Source organism: Amborella trichopoda, chromosome 1, assembly GCF_054954075.1.
Source record: "Amborella trichopoda isolate Santa Cruz 75 chromosome 1, AtrichopodaSantaCruz75HAP2 v2.0, whole genome shotgun sequence".
Taxonomy (NCBI): domain Eukaryota; kingdom Viridiplantae; phylum Streptophyta; class Magnoliopsida; order Amborellales; family Amborellaceae; genus Amborella; species Amborella trichopoda.
Window position 1 is genome coordinate 27,452,872 of NC_142336.1, and position 12,885 is coordinate 27,465,756.

Sequence of the window (12,885 nt, forward strand, 5' to 3'; positions counted from 1 at the left end):
GTCATAATTTAGCATAAATGCATATCAAGTTAAGACAATGAATATGAACATTTCATTTAAACGGCATTCTTCTTTTTTTTTCTTTTTTTTTTTTATCGTATTTTTTGCCCCTTTTTTTTTAGCTATCTAAAAAAAAAGATAAAGATGCGTCTAAAAGAAGAAGATTTTTTTTTTTAAAAAAAAAAACAGAAGATATTGTCAAGAAAATTATAAGCTATGCGGATAAGGTTTGACAACAAAAGATAAGATAAAAAAGATGAGATTTATTTCTAATCGAAACAGATAAAGCAGAGAAGGCTTAGATCTATCTATTTTTTATTTATTTTTAAATATCTTATAAAGAGAGATAAATACTCTTTTCTTTTTCTGTTTTTCATTAGGAAAGAGATAAAAATTATTTCTAAAAGATGTATTCTAAAAAGACAAAGATGCACTTAAAGAAGATAATTATGATCTAAAGAAGATAGAATATGATCTAAAGATGATAAACATGAATGAAAGAATATATGAAAAAGATGATATAGATGATATCAAGATGAATCTAAAAATGTTATAAAAAAAAACAAAGATGATAAAGATGAATATAAAAGATATAAAGATAAAAATGATCTAGATTGATCTAAAAGATGGATCTAAAAGAAGATCTATAGATAAAGATGATCAAGATGGATTTAAAAGAAGATGATCTAAAAAAGATGATAAAGATTGATCTAAAAGATCAAAAAAAATTGAGAGAAAAAAGATCCTAAATTTTTTATCGAGAGAGAGAGAGAAAATAAGATTTAGAAAGAAAAGATAGAATCTAATAAAAAGAAATCTTTTTAAATCTACCTCATTTTCTTCTTTTTTACTTTTTTTGCTGGAAAAATAAATATGAAAAAAAAGAAGAAGAAGCTTTTTTAAGTCTAAAATACGAATTTAAAGCTCAAGGTGCACCACGATGGGCGTCAGACTATTTATGCTTCGATTTGTGCCAATTTCTGAGATGAGATATGCTCAAATCTTAGCAAAAACTGAGTTAGTTTTGAAAAGGTAACGAGAGTGGGGTCGTTTGAATTATTGGGCTCAGAAAAATCCGAGATCTATACATCCAGTCTTTTTCTGAGTCTACTGGCAGCGCTAGCTTCAAATCTGTATTTTAACTTAAAAAAATATTCTAAATTTAATTAAATTTAATAATTAAAAATTAATTTTCAGAAAAATAAAATAAAACAAAGAATTAAATGAAGAAAAATAAATTAAATCAACCCAAAAAAGATATACTTACCTCTTGGGACTCGAAATTTGCAGTTTCGAGCTTCGATCAGGCTGTTCTTCGCCACGATCTCATTTTTTGAATGTGTTATTTGACTTAGATCTAGGGTTCCTAAGGCACAGGAGAAAAGCTAAGGATTTTAGGTCAGGTCTACTTAGGCTTTTCTTGGTATGTTTTTTTGGATTGGAAAACAATTTCCCTGAGTTTTCTAAGGCTTTTTGGATATCCAAATGTTGAATATGAATTATAAGATTTTCTTTGATGTTTGGGGGCTTTTCTAATTTTTTAGGAATTTTCTAAGGGTTTTTCCTATTTTTGGGCATTTTTAAGCTATTGTTCTAATTTTTTCATTTTTGTTATAGAGGAGGTATTTATTGGATTGAATTGCCAAGTTTTCTTGATTTTTTAGAATTTTTTCGAAATTTCTTGTATTTATCCTGAAGCTTTAGCCTTTATCTTATTAAATAAAACACATTTACTTCATCATAAAATGCATTGCATCATCAAACATGTTTACTGCATCATCAAGCTACTAAATTGTCATTTATTAGATCTTTTTATCCGTAGGTCTGATTCAGATGATTCTTAGACCCCGGGAAAGATCTCGGGCTCTACTTCAAATTGGGATAGGTTTTGGGCAATTTTAGAGTAATTATATTGGGTCTAAGTTACCTATGGTCTATTAAGCTTTGTGCGATCATTTAGGCTCAGAATCAAGATTTTTAGGAGTTCCGTTAGCTAGAATTTCGATGGGTGTGTACAAAGTGTACTGCATGTATCGTTGAATTTTTCCCATGAACTTCCTTTGTTTTGGACACTCTCTTTCTCCCTCTCTCTCTTTCTTGGTATTTATCTTTATATTTTTTAAAAATGTATCTTGTAAATGCAATTTTGATGCATTAAGGAAGGGATCTACCCATAAATTTAGAAATTTTTTGGAGAACTATTTGAATACTGCTAAAATAGAACGATACTAACATTAGTGTTTTTTTTTTTTTTTTAAATTTAATTAAATAAGTTGGTATATTTCAAATTTTAACGTAATTAATAGTTAACTAATAGATTTATCAATCAAAAAGTTAAGAAGTTGATACTTTAAAATTATCCTCATAAAATAAAATTATTTTCATATGATTTTTCAGAAAATATAACCTTTTATATGAAAATTTGATGCCTTTAGGTAACCTTCAAAATAGATTTAATGTTTCATGGTCTAATTCCAATTTATATTCTATAAAGTGCTTCTTTTCAAAAATTATAAAATTAACATAATATTTTGTTAATAATATTTTATAAGCTCAAAGGATTATATGGTCATTCAATTTAAATATATGGGTAAGTTGGATAAAACATTACAATAGGATGGCATTTGGTGACTTCATCTCTGTTTAATGCTTTCGTTCTAAGTGTTGATATGGTCCTAAAAGATTATATTGTATATTTATGCTTTGAGGTAAAGGACATTAATATTTTTCATTTAAAATTGATATTTGGAGGTTGATACTAAGTTGAGAAGGTTAGATCCTCAAAATTGTAGTTCTTTAATGTATATTGCATAATGTTTTACCCTAAGTAGCATGTACCTTTTAGAGTGTTTTCCATTAACTTGGTAATAATAAGGGTTTTTTTCTAGGAGAAGTATTTTTTTTTAAGAAATTAGATCTGAAGATATTTTGTTTTGACTTTAGCTCTCCACTTTTTATGGAGGGGCACATGGATCAATTTGCATCTGTTTTAAAAAAAAGGATGTTCAACTTTTTGTTTCTCCTCATCCCTTACTCTTTTTCCCATGGTTTGATTTTTCTTAATGATATATTTTTTTATGGTTTCTTCCGATCCTCTCATATTCTCTCTTTAAAGACTTAACACATCATTTTTCCCTCTCTTATGTTGGGCTTATATGGCCTTTAAAGCTTTTATGAGAGTTTGTATGAGCAATATGTATAGTGAAACATAAACTCAGTGGGAGTGTGGTCATCTTGTGGACTATTATAGGCAATTGTAATTTACAAATACTCGAACTAGGCTTTACGTGCTATGCCAGTCGAGTTGGAAAAACCCAAAGTACCTGGGCATAGAGATATAACCGAGGATTGTTTAGTGGGTTAGCCCTTGATGAGGTCAGAGTATACCCGAATGAGAGCTAAGGGACTGGATGACCCTTGTGTGTGATGAATAGTTTATAGAGACATGACTAAAACATCATCGTTATATCATCATACGACATGTATATAGATAGCCGTACTGAGATAGTAATCCACAATTGAGGGTGAAACATGTACGTATGTGAGAGATTACCTCTATAGATCATAAAGTCATGGTTACATTATGGTCTAACAGATCATGTTTGTCTCTAGGGGAGAACCTGAAATCCATATACTGGGATTACATCCCCTAGCCAATTGATTCACTTTGGTTTTTCAATCATGAGCCCCTGCAATGAACTATGGGCTATGGAACTGCTGGGTCAGTTTGAGAAAGCTAATGTGGATTGTGGTCCACAGTTGAAGATGGAGTGCTCATGTGCGTTGATTAAATTCTAGACCTATTCGGATCCGATTCCTATCAAAATTAATTTAATTTAATTAATTTTATGTTATTTGGTTTTTAGAATGCTTATTTGAATTTTTATGAAATTTTTAATTTTTTAATTTTGTCATTTGGATTTATAAATTACGAAAAATTCATTTTCTAAAGTCTTAAATAAATTAAGAAGATTTAAATCCAAAAAATTTAAATTTTATTATTCTAAAAATATGTGGGACCTACCATTACACACGAGCCCATTTAATAACTTTGTTGGATTGGGTGGGGCCCATGGGAGACCACAATGGGTGGTATGCCCCACCCATTTAGAGTTGCCCACTTGCTAAAATATTGTGAGAGACATTTCATGGTAGTTGGCTTTCCTTTTGTGGAGAGAAGCCCAGTTGCAATAAATGAATGAAATATATGGTTTTAGAAAGTCTTGAGAATCAATACGATTTGATTGATAAATAAGGAATGAATATCTACTATTAGAGAAAGTAAAGAAATATTTTCCTTATTTAACTTATTTGATGGGAGTAGGTCTAGGAAGAGGAGGATAATGTTCTAGTACTTTCTTTAGTATCGTGATGGTGGATCTAAAAAATGGATGACTCACATCTCTCACCCCACAAATCTCATTAGATCAATGATCAAGATTTGCTCCTACGATTTGTGAGAAACTTTAATGTATGAAAAATCTATAAAAATGATCATTCCTCTCCCATAATCCCTACCTCTTTTATCTCTCTTCTCTCTCTAAGAATAAGATCTCTTTAAGTCTCTCTCTACGGGCACGCCCCACCTTAAGATAAGATATCTCTCTCGCAAGCTAACCTAAGGGGCACGGCCCATCTAGCCTACCTCTCTCTATCTCAAACCCTAGCTAGCCTAAGGGGTTATGCCCCAACCTAACCCTCTATCTCTCTCTATATTGGGTGGCACGCCTAGATTATGTTAATCTCTCTCTCTTGTGGGGTTCTAAAGATGCTATATTGGGTTGTGATTATTTGGACAGTAAAAGAATCATCCATTAGCTAATAGTTTTCTCCATTCTCTCTTTCATTTCTCTCTCATAGGCATCAAGCCAAAGGGCTTGAATTATGCATTGATTGGGTTTTCTATAAGAATGAGAAATCAAGAAACAGATAAAAAATCCTGAGCACCATCGGAAAGAGGAGACTCGGTGTAAGAAGCCCAATTGTGGGAATCTCTGGTAACCTCTTTTGTTTCTTGCATATTTATTTATTATATCTTTTATTCCCAAGCATGGACTATGTATTGAAATAAATGTTTTTGAATGATTTCAAGTTCTTGAGATCCTATTGTATTATTTTATTTTATTTTATTTGAAGTTATTATATTATAAAAAGACTACTTGTGATTGATCTAGGCCGTGAAGAACAGAAAAAAAAATTTAAAAAGAAATTTTTTTTTATATACTCTGGTTAGATCTCGCGAGTCATTCTTTCATCTCATTTTCTTAAAAATCCACCCCTTTTTTTTCTTTCTGCATATTATCTCTAAAAAATCACCCATCCTCCCGCCTTTTACATTCTTTCTTTAAAAATATTGTCTATTTGTGTATCATCTCGTTGACTTTCTCTAAAACTGAAATTATAAAAGAGGAAGAGCATGAAACCAAAGAGGAGGAAATTATATCTTGAAACACCAAGAATGTGATTTTTCTCTCATCTTTGATTTCTCTTCTCTTTTTTGAGTCTTCTCTCTTTTTCTTATTTGATTTGAGTCTTCTCCCTTTTTCTTATTTGAATTTAATTTATAAGAGAATGGGTTTTTTCTTATTTGAATTTAATTTATAAGAGAATGGGAGAGTAGGCGAGGAAATAGTTGAATTTTAAAGAGAGAATGTAAAAGTGGAGAAAAATGGATTTGTTGTTTAGAGAAATAATAAACCAAATGAATAGTTTGTTTTATAAGTAATGATCCTACGAAACTCTCTTACATCCACGTTGGTAGAACTTCAAAGGATTACTATTAAATTTGAATCAGATATCTAAAAAAATTATTATATGAATATGATTTAACTTTTTTAAAAATCTTTCGGGTTTCGGTGGATAAATGTGGGAAGGTGTCATACGATCATTACTCTTGTTTCATTCACAGAGAGAATGAGAGAGACAAATGCTTAAAAATAGGTTTTTTAGACGGGGAAAGTATACCATTGACCTTTTAAATAAGGTGCTCACAAAATTAGCCTTCTCAAAACGATGGCCGCCTCTCTCTCTCTCTTCAAACCCAAAGTTCTGTCTAACCCACCTGATCGATGACCCTTTCTCTCAACAAGCCCAGACCCCTGCAAACCTCTCAACTCTCTAACCCTCCAAAAGGTAACGTCGATGGTGGAGCTCTCTAAGAAAGTAGAAAGAGAAGAGCTCTAATGGCGATAAAATCGAAAAAAAAATCTTAATGGACCTGGTTCTGTCCATGGATACGAGTCACTTTACGAGCTCCTTGAATATTCTCTCAAACCAGAGTTTGTCAGGTACTACAAGATCCATTTCCTTTATTAGATTCTGGTATCAGATATACTGGTTTAATTCGCATGGATACATGGTGTAATATCTGTGAGCGAAACTTGTTAGTCTCTTTTCTTTTTTACTCGAATTGAGGCTTTTGTTTTGGTAAACTTACATGAATATCTCTCTCTCTACTGAAATTAAAACCCCTATCTATCTATCTATCTACCTATCTCTTCTCTCTCTAATTTAATTAACGTGGTTGCCAATGGAAAAAAGTACTCTTCTATTGTTAATTAGGATTTGGTTCATTTTACAAAGCAACATCTCTCTGAAACATGTTGACTCTCTCTATCTTTATCGAACTGTAGTGTTCTTCATTTGGATAATTCAGTTTATCTCAGATTACTAGTTTCTCGTTTTTTTACTTTTTAGATATGTGGTGCTTCTATTTAGTGAATTCATTGGAGTTACAATTTTCTCAGAATCTCGCTGGGTGTTTATTTATGGAAATTAGGGTTTCTTGGAGTAGATAAACTATAAGCTATGCACGGGGGCTTTCAGAAACTGTATTAGGCTATGCTTAATCTGAATTTGTATTTATTTGAGAGAATTGGCAAAATATCAGTTTTGTTTATTGCTGATGATTTCATTCGATAGTTAGGGTTTATGCCAGTTTATTGGGAATTATAGTTTATATCCGTTAATTTGGAAGTGTAATGGATGATCTCTCAAAACTAATTGCATATGTTCATGTAACACTGATTTCCAGAATACCTTCTGTTGTTTTTACTGGTTAAATAAGTGATATTCTTTTAAGAATTTATTGAAAATATCTAAAGTAGAAAATTTGTTTAAAAGAAATGAAAGACTGAAGAAATCAATCTGAGGAAGATATGTCAAAAGCTTCTTCCTTCGAATTAGAGAAAACGGTAGGCCAAAGCGGCATATCAAGGATGTGTTGAAATGCACCAATCCTTCATTTTGTGTCAAAGGGAACATTTTTTTGGTTACTGCAACAAAGGCATTTTATCTAACTTCATGTCATAAATTTAACATTTTAGCTTATTTCAGCTGAATGTTCTATGGGCTCCAACTGGAGACTGATTGATTTAAGGTACAACCCTATTCTAGTTACTAGATAGCCAATTATTGGTGGAAATTCTGACTGTTTTTTTGCCTAATGTCTGCTGAAATAGCCAATTATTGGTGGAAATTCTGACTGTTTTTTTGCCTAATGTCTGCTGAAATCTTTTCTGTTCTTTCTTTTTCTTTTCCCTTCACTAGGTGCATGTTTATAACCATTACTGAACTGAGATTTTAAACATTTGTCAAAAACTGTTATCAATTTTTGTGGAGATTTATTTGGTCTCGTAAATTAGTTAAGACAACCACTTTACAGGACTGTTTCTGTAAAGGATGTATTTGTAAACTTGATTTTTGCCTTTCAAAAACCGAATTCTGAAGATTTCATGTTAATGTCTACAACGCCATTACAAGTGCAGGATGGGTTTGCACCCTTTTTCAAAGCCACTGAAAAGGAAGGCTTGGGCATCAGTAAGTAAGAGAATTGACGAGTGAAGAATTCGACCCAAAAATAGAGTTGCAAGCAATTCACACTCTCATTGAAAAGAGGGAAGGAGATGATAGGAGCAGTATTTCTATTGGCAATGTTGTCTCATGTCATTTAGATGGGATGGTATAGGACAGTCGTTTTGTTACCTTTGATGTTATAAGTGGAGCATCTAAATATAGGCATGAGCTCTAGGTACTGGAATGAGGAACTTTACATCCAAAGGATATTGATGTGGAAATGGCAGCCCATGAGACTGAAAATTGACATGATTCATCTCACCGTGAAAACATGGACAGTGATATTCTATCAAATTCTAGTGAATGGGATTTCTAGCTCTTTAGAAGAATGTAATAGTGATTTTTTTTCTCATGTATATAAAATTATTATATCAATAAGATATACCTCCTATCACACGAGTTTCACGTAATAAAAACACCCAACAATCACTCCCATTGTTTTTACATTCACAATATATATTCCGTGGGTGATTTGAGACCCCATTTGCAACCTCAACCTTACAAAAGCCTCAAGCCTGTGCAAGTTTCACTTAATAAAAACACCCAACAATGACTTCCATTGGTTTTTACATTCACAATGTATATTCAGTGGGTGATTCGAGACCGCATTTGCATCCTCACAAAAGCCTCAAGCTTGTACAATGTATATTCCATGATTAGAGACCCCATTTGCAACCTCACAAAAGCCTCAAGCCTGTACATTCAATCAGTGGGTAACTAGAGGCCCCATTCAACCAGTGGGTGATTGGAGGCCAACCTCACAAAAGCCTTAAGCCTGTACATTCAACCAGTGGGTGATTAGAGGCCCCATTTGCAACCTCACAAAAACCTTAAGCTGTACATTCAACCAAGAATAAAAATCACCTTCAATAGAATTCTCGACTTTCTAGCTTTTGCTGCCCCCAACTTTGAGTTGCATACCACTCCTTACATTGCTCAAAATCTCCCCAAATAAGAGAGCATCTGCTGGACCTGCATTATAACAAGCATTGATGAATGAAAATTCCAAAATTTTCGCAATAAAAACATATGAAGTAGCTTAGATTGATGCCATCAAATAGATCATGCTATTTATTGCAATTCAATTAGACAAACAACCTCAAATCTAAGGAGATACTGTAAGCTAGCGAATCAAAATGGCTACATACAAGAAACCCGACCAGAATATAGTTATCACCGACCATGCATATTTATATATCCTACATCATGTATTTCTTAAGAAAAAATAAATCAAGCATCTTGTAGACAATGCTTGCATAACCAAACATTAGTTCTATGATTCTGTTCTCCTCAACTCAAAACTTAACAATAAAAATAATCATAGCACAAAAAACAGTAAATACAGCTCAAAGCCACTGAGTAATTCCCTCTGAAGTACCCTAAGGAACCTGGAAACAACAATTAACATGGTAAATAATTGCTCTGCAAACAATGTAACAAATGGATCAATAGCACGCCTTAAGGAGTTCGTACATGTTATCTGTGAGAGAGAGAGAGAGAGAGAGAGAGAGAGAGAGAGACCCTGTGCTTCAAAAATCTTGCATCTGCCTCCCTGAGCTTCAAAAGTTTCCACAAGAATAGTAAAGGAGTTCGATGGTTCGATCCACATATATTCGTAAGAGAAACTCCAAAAACTCAATGAAGGTTAAGCAACATAGACAGGTACTCAAAAACAATTGTAACAAATCAATGAACGTAATTTCTATATTGTTATACTCAACAGAGTTCGCAATGATTGAATGTAAACACAGCAAAATAAAAGTAGTAGCATATTAATTATGCTTCCTATTCTTCATTGGGCAGAAGATCAATGTCAAAGATAATTAGACACATATATACCTAGCATAGATGAAAGAACAAAATTATCCATCTATTTGAATGGCTTGGGGTGTGACACAAAGTTCAAGAAATTTTTTTTATAAACTTTGAGTGTAGTTGGTGATATATTCACAACCACTAGATTTGAAATTTAATAAACAAAAGTGATTGTGATCTCTTTGTACTAAAAGTAAATAGTCTCTTTATATATTTTTTTATTTTTTGTTGAATAATAAAGCATACATATATCATGTATATGAAATTTCATTTGATTGCAAGATCGTCAGTACCATGTAATTATTATGATAAAAAGTACCCAAAGATATATAGTTTATGGAAAAGCATGCCAAGATAAATTTTCCTTGTGTTTTATTAAATGTAAAACCAGGTACTAGAGGCTTCACCATCGACCGCACAAGTGTTCGATTGCACAAATCGGCCTTGGAACCTTGTTATGGACAGTCGAGTAACTTGGAACCAGTTGTTGGGTGTATTTTTAGTTATAATATGAGACTGAATACATTTTGGTAAGTGCACCAATGAATTGAGAGCATGATCAGAAGATAAGTGTTTAACCGATGCCAGATTGATGTCTTAATAGACAATGGATAAGATATGCAAGCTCAATGGGTGTAATTCTTGAAGATATTAGTAAAGATATGTTCCTGATGTGATATAAAGAATATAATATGTCTGGAACTCGTCATTTTTATAGGGTATTTTTCGACACTTATATCCCCGGTGCAAATAAGGAGGAAGCTAGTTACGACTTAGACCTGCAAGTACCAAAACGCATGCGGACTACGAAAGCACTGATAAAATAAACCCTGATCTGAAGTGAATTTTTGAAGGGTGTCGGATTGGTCCCAAAAGGCATGTGGGAGTGACATTTGACTCCCTAAGAACACCCGCCAAGTTTCGTTGCGATCTGAGTAAGTTTAGATGGATCAGATGAAAAGCCAATTTTCAAATTCAGCTCTCACATGCTGAAAAAGCACCTCATAACTATAACCCTATCATCAGAGTATTAGATGAGTACCAGATCGCTTTTATTGGATTCAGAAGGTCCGAAAATCCCTAGACATCAAATTTCAGATCATTCGGACACTTTTGGACCATTCTAGGGCCAACTTACCCAAAAGGATAGGTTATACACTATTTTAGTGCACCTTCGGTAAACCAGTTTTCATTTATGGAAATTGTGCCTTATGATTTTAGGATCATCTTACGAAGGCCGTAACTTCTCTATTTTAAGCCCAATAAAGCCCAAAATTTAGGAAGATCTTCGTCTCGTCAACGCGCACGTTTTGATAAATGGCATAGCTTGAGACAGAAAAAATCCTAGAGAAAAGTTGCTCGAGAAAACTCATGTGTTGTAGATTTTTGCAAGAAGAAGATCCCTTTGATCAAATTATCATATCACGAAGCCCCGACTACGGATCGTCTTGGAAACATGTTTGTTGCGACGACAACGTCGAGGGCTTCGATCAAAAGTAAACGTCACATGTTATAAAATACCAGAAGTGTTGTATTTTGAGGTTGCAAAAATGGAAATTTTCCTGCGCCGGAATCCATATTCCAACAACTTTCCAAATTCAAAAAGTGATGATTCGGCAACCAAATCGAGCCATCTTATCATAAAACGACCATGGTGTTGTCCCCATCCTTCTCTGACAAAAAGATCGACCTAAAACATCAAGAAATGAATGAGATTAAACACTCAAGATTGCAAAATTTCCAACTTTCGTCGGATTTTAGCAAGGGTCAAAGACCTCGATTCAAGGATCGAATTATATGTCAAACGATTGTCTCGCAGAGACCGTCACTTTTATATTATTATTTTTGCTAGGAGGTTGCCAGAAGAGCCTGAAATGAGTCTCGAACGATCACCATAGCCCATGGTACCTTTTTGGGGACCATCTCGTCAATTCAAGATTGTGGGTAGGGGCAAAATGACCATTTTGCCCCAAAAACGGGATTTAATTTTAAATCATTTAATATGTAATTTTTGACAATTTGGTTTACTTTTTAGCATACACTTTTGTTTCAAGGGGATGTTATTTAAGAGTCATGTGCTCATTTGTAACCCTAAGTTCAAAAAGTTCAAAAACATTAGAGGTGAGCTTGAAGCAAGTTCAAAGTATTGATTAAATACATTGGTTTCCCCTTGGTTGGTATTTTTTGATTCTATCTTCTTCATCCCTAGGAGAGGAGAGAGAAAACTTTTACCCCTCAAGGACTCCCTCTAGAACTCCCCACTTCATACTCAGAAGTTCATATTTTCGACTTAGAACTTCTCACTTCAAACCTCAGGTGCGACCTTTACTTTTCTTTCTCTCTCTCTTCCTCTCCCCTCTCTCTCTCTCGTCCAAAATCACGGGCCCACGCTTTTGCGTGGTCTCAATTTCTCTCTCTTCTCTCTCTCTCATCCAAAATCATGAGCTCGTACTTAGGCACAGACCCAATTTCTCTCTCTTCTCTCTTTCTCTCTCTCTCTCTTCCCTCACTCACTCCCTCGCTCTTGCCTAAAGTAACAGCCCGCACCTAGGCACGGGCTTGGTTTCTGTCTTCCTTTCTTCTGCTCCCCCTTCCTCGCTTTCTCCCTTCTTTATCTCTTTTCTCTCTCCCCCATGTCCAACTTCTAGGCCTGCACCTAGAGGTGGGCCCAACTCTTCTTCTCTTTTTTCTCTCTGACTTTCAAGTCTAAGTGCTAGGCCTACACCTAAAGGTAGGCCCAACTCTCTTACCCTCTTTTCACTCTCTCGCTTCTTTTCTTCTCTTTATCCTTTGTCTCTCTCAGTTCTGAGTTCTGGGCCCACACCTAGAGGTGGGCTTAGTTATTCCTCTCTCTTTGCTCCTTCTCTCTTCTCTTTTGCTCTCCTCTTTCTCTCTCTCAAGTCTAAGTGCTAGGTCCACACTTAGAGGTGGGCCCAGCTATTTTACCCTCTTTTTACTCTCTCTCTTCTCTTCTCTTCTTCTTTCTTTCCTTTCTCTCTCTTCTCTTCTACTCTCTCATTCTTCTCTCTTTTATCTTCTTCCCCCCTCTTCTCTTTTTCCTCTCCCTCTCATGTTCGAACTCCGGGCCCGTGCTTAGAGGCGGGCCCAACTCTCTTACCCTCTTTTCACTCTCTCACTTCTCTTATTCTCTTTGCTCCTTCTCTCTTGTCTCTTGCTATCCTCATTTTTTCTCTCAAGTCTAAATGCTAGGCCCAC

At 34.2% G+C, this 12,885-nt stretch overlaps 2 long non-coding RNA genes across 2 annotated transcripts; one reads left to right on the forward strand and one right to left on the reverse strand.

The window, feature by feature from the left end:
* Positions 1-5,362: 5,362 nt before the first annotated feature.
* On the forward strand, positions 5,363-8,270 carry LOC105420871 (uncharacterized). The gene is made up of 2 exons (XR_966760.3): positions 5,363-6,287; positions 7,767-8,270. It is a non-coding gene; the product is annotated as an uncharacterized LOC105420871 (long non-coding RNA).
* LOC148783765 (uncharacterized) lies at positions 6,156-8,818 on the reverse strand. The gene is made up of 2 exons (XR_016046314.1): positions 8,719-8,818; positions 6,156-8,629 (listed from the first exon to the last, which is right to left on the reverse strand). It is a non-coding gene; the product is annotated as an uncharacterized LOC148783765 (long non-coding RNA).
* Between the last annotated feature and the right edge of the window lie 4,067 nt (positions 8,819-12,885).